This window comes from Eriocheir sinensis, chromosome 2 (assembly GCF_024679095.1).
Source record: "Eriocheir sinensis breed Jianghai 21 chromosome 2, ASM2467909v1, whole genome shotgun sequence".
Classification (NCBI taxonomy): Eukaryota; Metazoa; Arthropoda; class Malacostraca; order Decapoda; family Varunidae; genus Eriocheir; species Eriocheir sinensis.
In genome coordinates, this window is record NC_066510.1 from 16,258,835 (window position 1) to 16,275,611 (window position 16,777).

The 16,777-nt window shown below is 47.5% G+C and overlaps 1 protein-coding gene across 1 annotated transcript in view; it reads right to left on the reverse strand.

Annotated features, from left to right (window-relative positions):
* The window catches only part of LOC127000279 (protein Tob1-like), an 80,246-nt gene extending 71,507 nt beyond the window's left edge, over positions 1 to 8,739 (reverse strand). The window contains exon 1 of the mRNA XM_050863778.1: positions 8,096 to 8,739. The gene's annotated coding sequence lies outside the window, so the exon portion shown is untranslated. The remainder of the gene's footprint in view (positions 1 to 8,095) is intronic.
* Positions 8,740 to 16,777: the final 8,038 nt, after the last annotated feature.

Genomic DNA, 16,777 nt, shown 5'->3' on the forward strand with positions numbered 1-16,777 from the left:
GCATTTTGAGGAAGGTGGAAGGATGAGAGTGGACGCATATGTGTGGATAGGTGGAGAAGGAGGAAGAAGAGGGAAGGAAGAAAGGAGGAGGAGGTAAAGGAAAATATCAACTGCGCAATGAAGAAAAGATGTAGGAAGGAAAGGAAAAGAAGGAAAAGGAAAATAAAATAATTAAATAGAAGTGCATGGATAGAAGTGGAGAAGGAGGAAGAAGAGGGAAAGGACGGGGGAGCAAGAAGAGTAAGAGGAGGAAGAAGATACCAACTGTGAAATGAAGGAGGGAGGTGGGAAAGGAAGGAAAAGAAAGGAAAAGAGGCTGAAGGAGTGATGGAAGAATAACACGATGGGAAAAAAAAGGATGGATAAAAGAAATAAGAATGGATGGAATGGAGATAAACAAGTGGTTAGTGAGGAATGGAGGAAAAAATGGGGAGATAGAAGTGGAGAGGAGGAGGAGGATGAGGCAATGTTAGGTAAGCTTATGGATTATGTAAGGGAAGCGAAGGAGGAGGAAAGGAAGATGGAGATAATAATTCAGTGATATCTATTTTTTATTGTGTGCCTGAGCGTCCTCTCTCTCTCTCTCTCTCTCTCTCTCTCTCTCTCTCTCTCTCTCTCTCTCTCTCTCTCTCTCTCTCTCTCTCTCTCTCCCCTGGAAGAAAAAAAACAGCCTTTCTTTTGATGGAGTGTGACCTTGAGCTCTTCCTCCTCTTCCTTCTCCTCCTCCTCTTCCGCACCTCTCCACATCACCTGTAGTTGAGCGTAGAGAAGAAGAAGAGGAGGAGGAGGAGGAGGAGGGGGGGAGGTTGCTCGGCGGCATTCAGTAAGGTAGAAGAAAAATATGGAAGATGAAGAAAAAAGAGAAAAAGCATACACAGAGGGAGTGAAAAAGGGAGAGAGGAAGTGAGAGATTAGAGGGAGAGGAGGAGGAGGAGGAGGCGGCCTGTGTGTGTGTGTGTGTGTGTGTGTGTGTGTGTGTGTGTGTGTGTGTGTTGCGTAGTGAAGACAGGCCTGTGAAACTAGCCAGCCTTACACAAGCATTATTGGTGAATGGAATAGCCGCTAGGGGGGGGGAGAGAGAGAGAGGGAGAGAGACAGAGAGAGAAAGGGATGTAGAGAGAAAAAGGAAAGGAAATTAGAGATTGGACAAGAGGGAAAGGAAGGGAAGGGAACGCAGAGAGAAGGGGAGAATGGAAAGTTGATAGGAAGGAGGAAAAATGAGAAGAGTGTGATTAGGAAAGATATTGTAGTAGTAGCAGTAGTAGTAGTAGTAGTAGGAGGAGGAGAGAGAGAGAGAGAGAGATGAAGGAGGAGAGGATAAAATATATTGCGTTGCCTAACCTCTGAGCGTCCTCCTCCTCCTCCTCCTCCTCTTCCCTCCTCCTCCTCCTCCTCCACTTACCTCATGCCTTATACAACAAGGTTATTGCAAGCGATTATTGATTGTTTCCTTATAGTTACACACACACACACACACACACACACACACACACACACACACACGATTTAAAGGGACTTTGACTCTTTCGTGTGTCACTTTATTGTTTTTTTTTTTTATTCTCTTCGTTTGATAAACTTTTGGGGTCACTAAGGATAATTATTATTATTATTATTATTATTATTATTATTATTATTATTATTATTTCTGCTCTTCATTTCTTTTCTTCATTCTTTTTTTTTTCTATTTCGTCTTCCTCTTTTTCTCGTCATCCTTGTCCTTGTCATTTCGTTCTCTCTTCCTCCTCCTCCTCCTCCTCCTCCTCCTCCCCTGACACACTTTCATGGGCTTGGTCACTCCTGTCTCATTATGCATCATCACGTCACACCCTCCCCCCCTCCAATTGTCACCCTTCCTCCCCCCCTCCCCTCCCTTTCCCTCCCCTTCTATCTTATTGTCACTCTCCCTCTCCTCCCCCCCCTCTCTCTCTCTCTCTCTCTCTCTCTCTCTCTCTCTCTCTCTCTCTCTCTCTCTCTCTCTCTCTCTCTCTCTCGTAACCAATAATCTCATCATTACTCCACCCTCCTCAGGCTTCTTCATTCTTCCTCCTCCTCCTCCTCCTCCTTCTTCTCCTCCTCTTTCAACTTTGGGGATTTTCCTTTTCTTATCTACTACGTTTCGTTTTACACACACACACACACACACACACACACACACACACACACACACACACACACACGCTTTGCAACATCAAGGGGTTTTCCTGATCCTCCTCCTCCTCCTATTTCTCCTCCTCCCTTCTCACCCTTACCTAATCTTTTTTCCTCCCTCTCCTCTTCTATCTCCCTCCCTTCACATCCTTCTTGCCCTCACATTCTTCTGCCCGCCCCACTGTCCCTTTAACTCCTCTTCTTCTTCCTTCTCTTCACCTCCTCTGTCATCCCTCTTGCTCCTCCTCCTTCCGTCTTTTTTACCCTTCCTTCAATTTTTCATGTTCTTCTGTCATCTATTTCTCCTTCCTCTTCCCTCTGGTTTCTCTAATTTCGTCTCTTCTTTTTTTTCTCTCTTTTTCTCCTTTCCTCTTTCCCTCCTTCTTCAGCGACACCCTCACAGCTCACCTCCGTTCCCCTCTCTCTTCCCCTTCGTCTCCCTCCACCTCCTTTCTCTCTTTCTCGTTTCCCTCCGCCTCCTCTCTTTCCTTCTCGTCTCCCTTCATCTCCTTTCTCTTTTTCCTTTGCCTTTTATACCGTCTTCTTCCTGTTTCCTCCACCTCCATTCCATATTATCCTCTCCTCACTCCCTTGTCTCTCCCAGTTTAACACTCCCTTCCTCCTCCATATCAGCCTCCATCTCCACTCCCCCTCCCCCTCCCCCTTGTCCCCTCCTCCCCTACGCAGATTCAGGATCACTATGGGGCAACACCCAGAGGGAGGCTCCCACGTAATACAATACCCCGGGGTGTATTGTAGGCGGGGGCGTGCCCTGGTGACGCCCCGCCGACACCTGTGCGCCCGGGGGGGGGGGGGGGGAGTTAATGGGGGAAGGGGGGGCGGGGAGGATATGGGGAAGGTTATAGTGAAGGTTTGATGGGTAGGTTCAGTTGCCTCAGGGGATATATGGGACAGGGGAATAAAAAAGGATGGGGAAGAAGGGAATAAAAGAGGATGGGGAGAGAAGGGAAGGGAAGATGGGGAGAGAAAGGAAAGGATAATAGAAAGGAAGGAGTAGGGAGGATGGGGAGTTAAGAGAATAAAAGAGGATGGGAAGGAAGGGAAAGATGGGAAGGGATGGGAAAGGAAATGAGGATGGGGGAGGGAAGAGAAAGGAAGAGAGGGATAAAGTGCGTACCAGGAAGAGGGAGGAATAAAGGGGAGCAAGATAAAGGAAAGGGATAGAGAGAAGGAGAATGAAGGGCTATTAAAGAAAAAGGAAGGAATAGGGAGAAAAGAAAGGAATAAATGAAGCAGGAGTTGAAGGAAGATGAGAGAGAGAGAGAGAGAGAGAGAGCATATTACACCCACCTGCCCATACAGTCGATTACCCTAATGGTTCCTACATACAAAATGGGCCATGTGGAGGGAAGATATAAAGACGAGTTTTTCCATCACTCACGACTCTCTCTCTCTCTCTCTCTCTCTCTCTCTCTCTCTCTCTCTCTCTCTGATTATGTGGCTCTATTTAAACGTTTATCTGTAGCTCTGTTTGCTTGCGGCCAGAGAGAGAGAGAGAGAGAGAGAGAGAGAGAGAGAGAGAGAGTAAAAACACCTGCCTGACACCTTTACACCTGTCATGAAAATATCCAACCCTAACCCCCAACACACACACACACACACACACACACACACACACACACACACACACACACACACCTGGCCAGTTGATTACCTCACTAGCCGGTTTGTGTGTGTGTGTGTGTGTGTGTGTGTGTGTGTGTGTGTGTGTACGTAACCTCGTCTTTCAAGGGAGGGGAAAAAAGAGTAAAAAAAAGATGAAAGAAAAGGAAAAAGAGGAAAAATATCAGCTCCACAACCCTTTTCATCGCATCGAATTCTATCCATCTCTCTCATGTAGACTCCTACGTTCTAATGTTCTTATGTCCTTAATTAGGATTCAACCCTTTTCCAATCCCTTTCAGTAAATGTGAGGAAATAAATTTAATGAAGGATAATTTAGAGAAGATTTACGTGGCTGGTTCGATATCCTCCTCCTCCTCCTCCACTCTCGTAGGCTGGAAGAGAAGAGTAGGGAGGAGGAGGAGGAGGCACATGGAGGAAGGAACAGAGGGGAATGGACGGAGGGTGGCTAGAGAGAAGGGAGAGGAGGGAAGGGAGTGGAGAGGGAAGGGAGGGACGGAAGGGAGAGAAGAGAGGGAGAAGTATCGAAGATCTATAGTGAGGCTTTAAACTCCCTTCCCCACCACACACACACACACACGCACACACGTAGACAGACAGGTAAATAGACAGGTTATCATAAATCGACACAGATAGATAAATTAATAAGGAGATGCAGCTTCCAGACAGACAGACAGACAGACAAGTGTGACCTACTGGGAAGCAAAAAGGATATAGAACAATGAACTAGAGAGAGAGAGAGAGAGAGAGAGAGAGAGGATGTCAATGGAACCTGTATCTAGTCTACTGCTTACTCCCCTGTCCCCCTCCCCTTCCCTCACCCTCTCTCCTTCCCTCCCCTACCCCCTCCTCCCTCCCATGACAAAGGTAACACGACCTAAGGCGACCCAGTAAGGTAGGGAAAGGGAGGAGGAGGGAGAGACAATGCTCGGTGCCTCTTTAACGCAACTCGTATCCTGATTAAAACGAGGCAAAAAAAAAAAAAATGAGAGATGTTTGCTAAATATAGTGTGTGTGTGTGTGTGTGTGTGTGTGTGTGTGTGTGTGTGTGTGTGTGTATGTGTGTTGCTACTACTACTACTGCTATCATCATCCTATTCATACAGCTCTTGATGAGATACGCCAAACACTTTTATTACTACTACTACTACTACTACTACTACTACTACTACGACACCCGGAAGCCTGAACTAATGGGTGACCCGTAAGTGCAGGGCTTTTTAGAGTGCGTTTGGCTTCTCTACACACACACACACACACACACACACACACACACACACACACACACACACGCGCGCGCGGAGCAGCTGATGTAAACAGTTACCTTACCTCGCCAGCCTCACTCACTCCCTCTCCTCCCTCATCGCCCTCTCCTTCTCCTCCTCTCAAGTATGCATCAACTATCAACAACTCTCTCTCTCTCTCTCTCTCTCTCTCTCTCTCTCTCTCTCTCTCTCTCTGACATTTGCCACGCGCACTACATCTGTAACTTCTCTCCCTCTCCTCTCCCCTCCCCCCTTTATTCTACTTCCTATTCTCCCTACATCACTCCCTCCTCCTCCCTTTTCCTCCCAGTCGATGGCCTCCAACTTCTCTTCACACACATACACCCACACAAACACACACACTCTAGCCTGGTGTGTGTGTGTGTGTGTGTGTGTGTCCAAGGACCTCTTGTCTAATAGAGCTAAGTAATTAAATAACAGTTGATTGGGCACCGAGGGAGAAGGTCCTTTTAATGTGGAGGACGGGATCGTTGAGAGGTGGGGGGTAGGTGGTGATGGTGGTGGTGGAGTGATTGTAGGGGGGGGGGGGGAATTCTAAAGGTGGTGAAGGTTGTGGTGGTGAGGATCGGTGATGGTTGTGGTGACGGGTAGGTAAAGGCTTAACGATATCCTATAACTGCAAGGATATTAGCGAGTGGCAGGTTGTTGTTGTTGTTGTAGTAGTAGTAGTAGTGTGTTTGTGTGTGTGTGTGTGTGTGTGTGTGTGTGTGTGTGTGTGTGTGTGTGTGTGTGTTGGGGAGGGCCAGTTGGGGCAGCGTGGCACCCAGACCACACCCACTTCCTCCCTCCCCTCGTTGGCACCCTTCCCCTCTTCCTCTTCCATTCCCCTCTGTTTACTCTCTCTCTCTCTCTCTCTCTCTCTCTCTCTCTCTCTCTGGACATATTTTCACATCCTCCTCCTCCTCTAAGTTTCCTCCCCTCATTTCTCTCCTTTCCTCCACCTGTCTACACCTGCTTTATCCTTTCTCTCCCTACCTCCCTCCCTCTTCTCCCCCTTTACTTGCCCCCCTCCCTCCTCACCTGCCCTGGCCTTCATCACCTACCATTTCCATTTCCATTATTACGCCGTCAGGTCGCCGTCAGTAGTTGATGGAAATTGCAACCTCAAGAAAAGAGACGAAATTATACTGCCGCAAGATGTCTTTTCTTTCTCTCTCTCTCTCTCTCTCTCTCTCTCTCTCTCTCTCTCTCTCTCTCTCTCTCTCTCGTCTACCCAGTAACCTATCTATGGCTTCTTTTCTTTTCTCGTCTTCATTTTCTTCGTCTTTCTTTTCTTTTATTCTTTTCTTATATATGTTTGTTCTTTGTTTTTGTTTTATATTCTTTACTACTACTCTCTCTCTCTCTCTCTCTCTCTCTCTCTCTCTCTCTCTCTCTCTCTCTCTCTCTCTCTCTCTGTTACTTTCAATCTAACTTTTCTCTACCAGCCATAAAAAAATAGTACCATTCAATCAAACTCGTGAAATTTATAGTAACGCATTCTGGACACGCGCCTGAAAGTAGTACAGTGTCTCCTCTATTATTCAAAGCATCAATTCACCTGCAAATTAATACAGGTAGATCATTATTCCTTTACGGCCCGGCGGATGTGAGGGATATAAATAACTTGATGCCAGTGACACGTGAGCCCCAGCACTCTTTTTATTTATTTATTTATTTATTTTTTGTTTCCTTTTATAGTCATGCCCACGAGGGGAAAATATGATACGCGTACGATACAGGTCTGCGTGCGTATCCAATCCTCTCTTGTCTCTTCTCTCCTTTCCTCTTTTATCTCTCCTCTTTCTTTCCCTCTTTATGTGTTTGCTCTTGTCTTCTTTTACTCTCCCTCTTTTCATTCCCCTTTCCCCTTGTCTTGATCCTCCTTTTCCATTTTCTTTGCTCCTGTGTTTTCCTTTCCTTCCTTTCCCTCCTCTTTGCCCTTCTCTTCCTTCCCTTCCTTTCCATTCCCTTTCCTCTCCTCTTCCATCCTCTTTCCCTCTCTCTTCTCACCTTCCTTTCCCTCCCCTTTCCCCCTTATCTTCCTCTCTCTATTTCCATCCTCTTTTCCTCTTTCCTCTCATTCCCACAGTATTTTCCTCCCTCCTTTTTTTCCTCCTTCCCTCCTATATTTTTCTTCTATTGCCTGAGTGAGCTTGAGCTTGAACTTGAGGGTACGGGTAAGTTGACTTCTCCACGTGTGAGCTTTTTATTGTTCTTTTTTTCTTGCCTTTTCTCCTTACGCTCTTTACACACGGATCTTTTTCGCTCTCTTTTAAAGATGAATGACTAAAGTTTTTGCATAGTTTTTTTGAGTGGCAGTTTGGAAATAGACATCAAGCAAGCTCTTTATTTATTTACTCTTTTCTTTTGACACGTTTAGGCCCAACCAGACTGCCACTTGGGTCATGGGTCTCTCTCTCTCTCTCTCTCTCTCTCTCTCTCTCTCTCTCTCTCTCTCTCTGCTGTCACGATATGAGAGGCGAGGAAAATGGAGAAATGTCGACCCCCTTCACTGATACCTGAGCTCTTTATTCCGTCTCAGGTAGCTGGTTAATTAATTTCGTAAGAGAGAGAGAGAGAGAGAGAGAGAGAGAGAGAGAGAGAGTAGCAGAATTGGGTCACGTCACAAATTAGATGAAACTCCCCGGCGATTGATTGAGCAAAAGTTTAAACACACAAACGCACACACACACACCAACACGATTTCAATAATTGACGAGGAACACGGTTAAAATAATAATAATAATAATAATAATAATGATAACGAACATGAATGCACTAACTTGAAAGGTCAAATCAGGGAGCGCAAATCAAAATAATAATACACACACACACACACACACACACACACACACACACACACACACACACACACACACATTTTAAAGAAGCACAGGTGAGCGAATGGCAGGTAAATCCCCGCACAGAGAGAGAGAGAGAGAGAGAGAGAGAGAGAGAGAGAGAGAGAGAGAGAGAGACTAAACAGGTAGACAGACAGACAGGTAAGCGAGGAAACTAATTAACACTTTATTTACCTTGTGATGCTGTGGTGCTGGCCGGGGTGGGCTGGGCAGCTCTCTGGGGTGTAGGTAGCCGTAGTAGTAGCAGTTGTAGGTAGTAGTAGGTGTTGTAGTAGTTGTAGTAGTTGCAGGGGAGGTAGTTGTAGTAGCCGTATTAGTAGTAGTAGCTGTCGTAGGGTTACCGGTGATGTGGTGATGGTAGTAGTTGTAGTAGTGGCCCGTATCTGTTGCTGTTGTTTATGGAGAGAGAGTCAGCTGTTCGTGGCTGTGGCGGCGGTGTTGGGTGATGTCCGCATGAGTACCGGTGGTGGTAGTGATGTAGGTGGTGATGATGAGTCGGCGGCGGTGATGACTTGCTAGGTTTTCACTACACCGACGACGACGACGACGAAGCGGCAGGAGAGAAGACGGAGCAAGCAAGCCAGCAGGCACGGAGGCAAGCAAGCGACCACGCACGGTACTCGAAAACAGGAGCCACGAGCGTTGTTTAGAAATTTATCGGACGTGGCGGTGATGGTAGTACTCGATCGTAACCCTGGGAGTCTGTGTCTGTCTCTCTCTCTCTCTCTCTCTCGCTCGCTCGCTCGCACGCGTCTGAGAGCTGCTTCTGGTCCCTCCTCGCACTAGGTCGCCCCTCCACGGACTGCGGCCCGTGCCAGCTGCTCGGCCCATAAATGTTCCGGCGCGCAGCGATGACGTCACGCAGCAAACGTTGACGCCTGCTCTTAACTCCACCGGTTTTCTCCTTTCTCGTCTACTGCCTCCCTTCCCGCTGCTTTTCTTATCGTCCTCCCCGCCCCCGATGCAGCCCGGCGCGGGGGTCGGCCGGCCATGGATGGGTCTTTGTCCGCTGGTTTCTCCGTGGCGTTGTGCTGCGTTAATGTGGCGGTTCGACATCCCTCACTACAGATCTGACGTCACACAAACAGTACTCTATCAATGAATGCCTCCTCCTCCTCCTCCTCTTGCTGGGGCTGCTGGGGAAACGCACAGTGTCAAGGGGGGCTGTTTGCCTGCCTGCCTGGCCACGCACTGCACTCAGCCCCCTCAGCCCCCTTACCCTCACTGGCAACCATGAGGGAGGGCTCCACCTACGACCCCGCCGCATCCTCAGTCCCCCTCCGTCTTATCCTCGCCCGCTCCGCCCTCCCTCCCGCCGGGCTGTAAGGGCGCCTTTCGCTCGGCCGTAGGGAGTACCGACGGTCGCTACTACAGGAGGGAGGGGGCGCGGCGGCGACGACTGAGGGCGGCACTGCGCAGGGTTCTGGTGGTAACAAAGGATGCGTAGGTTGGGTGGGCGTGGAGAAACTCGTGGTGGTGGTGGTGGTGGTGGTTATGGTGTCGGTGGTGGTGGATGCTGCTGCGGTAGTGAGCTCTGAAGATGTTGTTGTTGTTGTTATAGGCTGTTGTTTTACTCATGTCACTCCTGTGTTTGTTTTTGTTGTTGTTTTTGCTCTCGCTGTTGTTGCCATGTTACTCGTTTGGTTGTTGCTGAGGTGGTTGAGTGTTGGGTTGTCCAGGGAGGAAGAGGAGGAGGGAAGAAAAGAGAAGGAAAAGGAAGGAGGGGAATAAAGAGGAAGAGTAGTAGAAGGAGGAATAGCTTGATATATTATATGGTTCACGTCTCCAAAGAGCTTTTTTCAGCATTCTAATTAAACGGTGATGTAACTATGGTGGTGGTGGTGGTGGTGGGGTGAGAAAGAAGACTCCTATGATGGTGATGATGATAACTGGTGCGTGGTGGTGGTGGTTCTCGTTCTGGTGGTGATGTGGAGTGTTAGTATGTCTATATGTGATGGTGGTAGTGGTGGTGACATGTAGTGTATTAGACTGTAGTTGTAGTGGTGATGATAGTGATGTATATGGTGGTGGTGGTGGTTGTGGTGGTGGTGATATAAAAAGAATGCAGTAGCAAAAAAAGAGAAGAGAATGTTTTGAGTGTTGTTGTTGTTGTTGTTGTTTGTGGTGGTGGTGGTGGTACTTGCAGCAGGGCATCATGTAGGGTGGATATGATTAAATGAGGGCCAAGATAATGATATAGGAAGATATGAGGCTGGTAATCATAATCACCGCCATGGTCTTGAACGTAATGGGAGGAGGAGGAGAAGGAGGAAAAGGGGGATGAGGATAGGAAACCGAATAACTAATTGCCTAACGAAAGAAGAAAGAAGAAAGAAAGCAAGAAAGAAAGATAAATAACTAAACAGAGAATGAGGGAAAGAACACAAACAAGCACAAAAAAGATTACAGCGTTGACAGATGCAGAAAAAAAAGAGGAGGACGACGAGGAGGAGGACGAAGAAAAGGAAGAAGTGGAAAAAAGAATAAAAAAGATGAAGGTGGAAATCGCTGACATTGAGGAAGATGGAGATTGGGCAGGAGGACGAGGAGGAGGAGGGCGTGAAGCGGAGACAAATAATAACAAAAACACCTCCACTTCCTTCCCCTCCTTCCTCCTCCTCCTCTTCCTACATTTTCCTTCTCTGTTTTTCTTTTCCACCTCTTTTCCCTCACTCATTTCTCTCCCTTTTCGTGTACTGCTTTGCTCTTTTCTTTTCCTCCCCTTCCTTTTCATCCCCTTTCCCCTCATCTTCCTCCTCCTCCTCCTCTCTCATCCTGTTTACCTCATTCTTCCTCCCCCAATTTTTTCCCTATCTTCCCTCCTGACCTGGCGAGGGAATGTGACCCCCGGTACACACACACACACACACACACACACACACACACACACACACACACACAGATAATTAGATAAAAAGAAACAATAACACACCCATCTTTCAAAACATATGAGTCACCCCCTAAAAAAACTACCGTCAAAGAAAACGTTGCGCTCACTCATAAAAACAAACAAACAGGAAGCTAGGTGACCTATTCCCATCATCCCTTTGACCTCCTATGACCTTAGTAGCCCCGGCAGATGACCCCCCCACCCCGCCGCCAGGCACAGCAAGGCCCTTAGGTCAGCACCCCCCCCCCCCCCCGTATCACCCCATTCCATATCTCACTCCCCCTCACAGCCTCCTTACTTACTCCCTTTCTTCCTTACTCCTCTTCTCCCTTCATATCTTTCCCATCCCATTCCTTCCCTTCCCTCTTCCCTTTCTTTTCTTTCTCCTGTCTCCCTTTTTGACCTTTCTTCTTCTTTTCTCCCTTCATTTGTTTTACCTCTTCTTTTTTTCCCTTCGCTAAGCCTTTATACTTCGTCCCTTAATTACTTTCTTCTTTTTCTTCTTTTCCATATCTCATCCTTTTAATAATTCGTCTTTCCTTCCTTTCCATTTTCTCCATCACCCTATCTACTACTACTACTACTACTACTACTACAACTACAGCTATTACCTTTACTGTTATTACTGCTGTCATAATCATTTCGTTTTTCCTTCCGAATTTTCCTAACCTTTCCTTTCTTTCTCACCTGAGTCCGTGTAGCTCAAAGAGGTTAATTTGCATCACTTACCTGGAGAGAACCGGCAGACCACACATACTGACCTTTTATTTCTTTTGACCTCAGTGCCCGCGAGGAAGCAGAGGGGTCACCGATGTCAGGTTAAGCCGTACATGGTGACCTCCCTTCGAGACTCACCTGCGTGTTGTTTTGGTCCACTTTTTACCTGTTTCCTTCCTTCCTTCCTGTCTACCTGCCTGCCTGCTCGCCCGCACACCTGTCTGTCCTGTTGACTTCGCTGCTGCATCCATTTCTTGCTTCCTTTCTTTCTTTCTTGCTTGCTTGTTTTCTTTGTGGTGGTGCTTTAATTATGTGTGTTTGTATTTATTTATTTATTCCTGTTTGTTTGATTTTTGGATTTGGTTGTGTTACGTTTAGCTGAGATTTTTTTTCTTCGTTATCTTGTCAAGTTTCCATGTTACGACTTTTTTTTATTCCTTCAGTTTCCTTCTCCTCCTCTTCCTGTTTCCATTCATCTTTCTCTACCTCCTCCTCCTCCTCCTAGTACTCCCTTTTTTCCCCCTTCTCTTTTTTCTCCCCATTCTTCTTATTCTTCATCTTCTTCCTATTTATCTTACTCCTCCTTCAGTTACTCCTTTTACTTCCTCTTCTCTTTTTGTCTCCCTTTTCCTCTCTTTATTCCCCTTCTTTTTCATCCTCTGCTTATTTTCTTACTCCTTCTTTTCCTTTTCCTTTCCCCTTCTTTTTCTTCTCCATATCCTCGTCAGACAACCACGAACACTCCTATAAAGGTTTCAAGACAAAGAAGAAAGAGCGGAAACATTTTTATTACAGTATTTTGTATATCGTATCCTGTTTAGCTTTTTCAGAATCACAGACTAATCAGAGATGTTTTTATCTATCTTTTTTTTTTTTTTTACTGCTACACATCTCTTCTCTTTACCCTCTTTTTCTTCTGTTTTTCTCTAATTTCAATATATACGGGAGTTATTTTTATTTATTTTTTCATACATTTCTCGTGTCGCCTTACTGATGTTCATTTTGCTGTAGTTTGTGATGCTGATGCTGTGATTCATTTTGTGGTCTGAGTCGCTTTCGTGGTCTGTCTCACTCTCACGGACTGTGTTGGTTGTGGTCTGTGTTGGTTGTGGTCTGTGTTGCTATGGAGGTCTGTTATGCTTGTGGTCTATGTCGCTTTCGTGGTCTGTGTCACTCATGGTATGTGTTGGTTGTGGTCTGTGTTGCTATGGTGGTCTGTTATGCATGTGGTCTATGTCGCTTTCGTGGTCTGAGTCCCTCTCGGGGTCTGTGTCACTCATGGTCTGTGTTGGTTATGGTCTGTGTTGCTATGGAGGTCTGTTATGCTTGTGGTCTATGTCGCTTTCGTGGTCTGTGTTCCTTGTGGTCTGTTTTTCCTTCTTGTGGTCTGTTTTAGTCCTCTCGTGTGCGTCGCTTTCATGGTCTGTGCCTGTCGTGGTCTGTGTCTCTCGTGGTCTGTTTCGTTATCGAGTTTTGTGTTCCTCTTTGCCTTCGTTCCTTAGTGTTCAGTGTTGTTCTCGTGTTCTGTGTCGCTCTCGTCCTCCTTTCTCTGCCTCGCGACCCATTCTGTGGCGGGCCAAAGCGTCATAATCACATTTCTCATTGGTTGAAATTGTGGCGGCTTTGTGTGTCTTTATTTCTTCCTCCCGGCTGTACACTTTTATGGAGATTCTTGCTCTTTCGTCACTTTTCTCTCTTTCTGCTGTATTCTCTCTCTCTCTCTCTCTCTCTCTCTCTCTCTCTCTCTCTCTCTCTCTCTCTCTCTCTCTCTCTCTCTCTCTCTCTCTCTCTCTCTCTCTCTCAATATTGATTTTTTCTTATTTATCTTTTATTATTTTCTCCACTCTTTTTCACTCTGGAAATAGAATTAATATCCAATCTTTTTATTTTTTATTCACAACTTCATTTCATGTTATTGCCTGCTCTCTCTCTCTCTCTCTCTCTCTCTCTCTCTCTCTCTCTCTCTCTCTCTCTCTCTCTCTCTCTCTCTCTCTCTCTCTCTCTCTCTCTCTCTTTATTCCTTCTGTGATCTGTCTCCTCACTTTTATTCCATTTTGTCTTTTCTATATTTATTCCCATTCATCTCTCTCTCTCTCTCTCTCTCTCTCTCTCTCTCTCTCTCTCTCTCTCTCTCTCTCTCTCTCTCTCTCTCTCTCTCTCTCTCTCTCTCTCTCTCTCTCACCTGCAGGAGGGTGTGAGCGAGTCTCTTTGTGCCGAGGGAGAGCCGGGTGCGGGACGTCTCTCTCTCACTCTTGCTCTCGGTGGAGTGTGCGTGGGAGGCAGGGCGCGTGCTTGTGCGTGCGAGCGTCTGTGCGTGTGTGTGCGTGTGTGTGGGGGGGTCGGGGGTAGGTGGGGGGGTGGATGGGTGGATATGTTATTTTTCTCTACCCCAGTTTTTTTTTTTTTTATTACTGCTCCCATCCTCCTCCGCCTCCTCCTGCTCTCTTTTTCGTATGTTTTTTGGTATGTTTTGCTCTCTTCCCCCCCACCTGCCATCTCTCTCTCTCTCTCTCTCTCTCTCTCTCTCTCTCTCTCTCTCTCTCTCTCTCTCTCTCTCTCTCTCTCTCTCTCTCTCTCTCTCTCTCTCTCTCTCTCTCTCTCTCTCTCTCTCTTCCCACGCTCTCTTTTTCCCCCTCATTTCCCGCTCTCTTTCTCCCTCCACCTCTCCCTCCCCTTCCCCTCTTTCTCCTCTCTCTCCCCTTTCATATCATGCCATAACACTCTCCCTTTTCTCTCTTTCCCTCCCTCTGCCTCCCTTTTCTTTCTTCCCCTCTCTCACCCACTCCCATTTCATTCTCCTCTTTCCCCTCTCATTCCCATCCCCTTTCATTTTCCTCTTTCCCCTCTCCCACTCCCCTTCTTCCCCTCTTTTATTCTTTCCTCTTCCATCCTCCCCTTTCCTCTCACTCCCTTCTCACTTCTCCTTTTCCTCTTTCTCTCTTTCCGTCACTCCTGTCACTCTCCCTGCTCGTAACACACACACACACACACACACACACACACACACACACACACACACACACACCCTCTCGTGGCTGCGCCGGGAAACTCACAGCCTCTCGCACATAACGTCACTGGGTACGGGTCAAAGAGTGCTTGCCGAGAACAGCCCCAAACAAAGGTGTGCCTTGTACCTCTCACCCACCTGATCCGCCCCGACGATAAATGGCTACGTTAATTGAATACTCATCTAATCCTCAGTCACAGGTGAAGTATATACAGAAACACCTGGCGGGGCATACCTGACTATGTAACTAAGCCTCTGTCAAGTTAGCAATGTACACCTGAGTTTACCTGGGGACATTTGCATAATCCTGAGTTAATGTAGGTGGAAGGGGTGGGTGTTTTTTGGTTGGTTCTTCGGGAGAGTTTAGTTTGGTAATGTACGAGGAGACGAGAGATTATGGGTGTGTTTGGAGGGGGGGTGAGGGGGGTAAAGTGTGTGTGTGTGTGTGTGTGTGTGTGTGTGTGTGTTTGTGTGTGTGTGTGTGTGTTCTCCCTCGATACAGACATCTTCATCTCTATCTCAAAAGCTCCTCCAGAAAACATGAAGAGCGTCTAAGACATATATTGTGTTTGTGAGTCTTTTTGGAGCAGAACGACTCTCTCTCTCTCTCTCTCTCTCTCTCTCTCTCTCTCTCTCTCTCTCTCTCTCTCTCTCTCTCTCTCTCTCTCTCTCTCTCTCTCTCTCTCTCTCTCTCTCTCTCTCTCTCTCTCTCTCTCTCTCTCTCTCTCTCTCTCTCTCTCTCTCTCTCTCTCTCTCTCTCTCTCTCTCTCTCTCTCTCTCTCACTCTCTCCTCTCTCTCTCTCTCTCTCTCTCCTCTCTCTCTCTCTCTCTCTCTCTCTTCTCTCTCTCTCTCTCTCTCTCTCTATGTCTCTCCCTCTCCTCTCTCTCTCTCTCTCTCTCTCTCTCTCTCTCTCTCTCTCTCTCTCTCTCTCTCTCTCTCATCCCTCTCCTTCCTCTCCTTCCTTTCGCCCCCTCTCCTTTCCCATCCCTCCCGTTCCTTGCCGTTCGCCTCCCCTTCCTTCCCCTTACTCCCTCTTCCCTTCCCTTTCCTTTCTCTCCCTCCCTTTCGCCTCCCTTTCCTATTCCTTCATCCCCTTCCCTTCTCTCCCTTTCCTGTTCCTCCCTCCCCCTTCCTTCCCCTTCGCTAACCTTCCCTCTCCTTCCTTTCGCCCCCTCTCCCTTCCCATCCCTCCCGTTCCCTGTCGTTCGCCTCCCCCTCCTTCCCCTTACCCCCTCTTCCCTTTCCTTTCCTTCCTCTCCCTCCCTTTCGCCTTCCTTTCCTATTCCTTCCTCCCCTTCCCTTCTCTCCTCGTCCATCCCCTTCCCTTCCCCCTCCTCCCTTTCCTTCCCCATAGCATCCCTTCAATCCCCTTTCCTTCCCTCCGCTCCCATTAGCATCCCTTCAATTCCCTTCCCTCCCCTTCCTCCCCGCCCCTTTCATACCCCTTTTTTCCTTGTGTTTATTTTCCATTTATCACTTTCTGTTCTATTTATCCCTGTCCTTTTCCTCCCTTCCCTCCCCTCCCCTCCCCTTCCCTTCCCTTTCGTCCCCTTTTACTCCCCTTCCCGGCGCAGCGTTCGTCTTCATCTCCCTCGGCCTCCAAAGCCTTCAAGAGATGCTGTAGTCCGGACTCGAGTATATTATATCCCGCTGGTTGAAGGAAAGGGAGGGAGGGAGGGAGGGAAGGGGTGAGCTAGAGGACTAAAAATGCTTCTTCATACCTCTGTTCCTACTGCTGGTGGTGGTGGTGGTGGTGGTAGTGGTGGTGGTGGAGGTGGTGGTGGTGATGCTGCTGTGTACCTCAAGAGAATATAATATAATGGGCTCGAACCCTATGACTCCTCCTCCTCCTCCTCCTCCTCCACCTTCACCATCTTCCTCCTCTTCTTCTTCCTCCTCCTCCTCGACCATAACCATCATCTCGTCATCCTTATTTTTTTTGTTCCTCCCCCTCTTGTTCTTCTCCTCCTCCTCCTCCTCCTCCGTTGCGTCTACCATATACGGCACCACCACAAAAACCGCATCCCACCACCACCACCACCACCACCACCACCACCACAACAACAACAACAACAACAACACCACAGGCCTGTTTTTTTTTTTTTGTCCCCTTATACGCCTATGTGTTAGTCTGTCAGGAGCAAGGAAGGGAGAGAGAAGGAGTGGTGGATGAGAGAGGAAGAAGGAGGGAGTGGAGGTGGAAGAGGAAGAGCGGGGAAGAAGGGATGGTAAAAGAGGGAG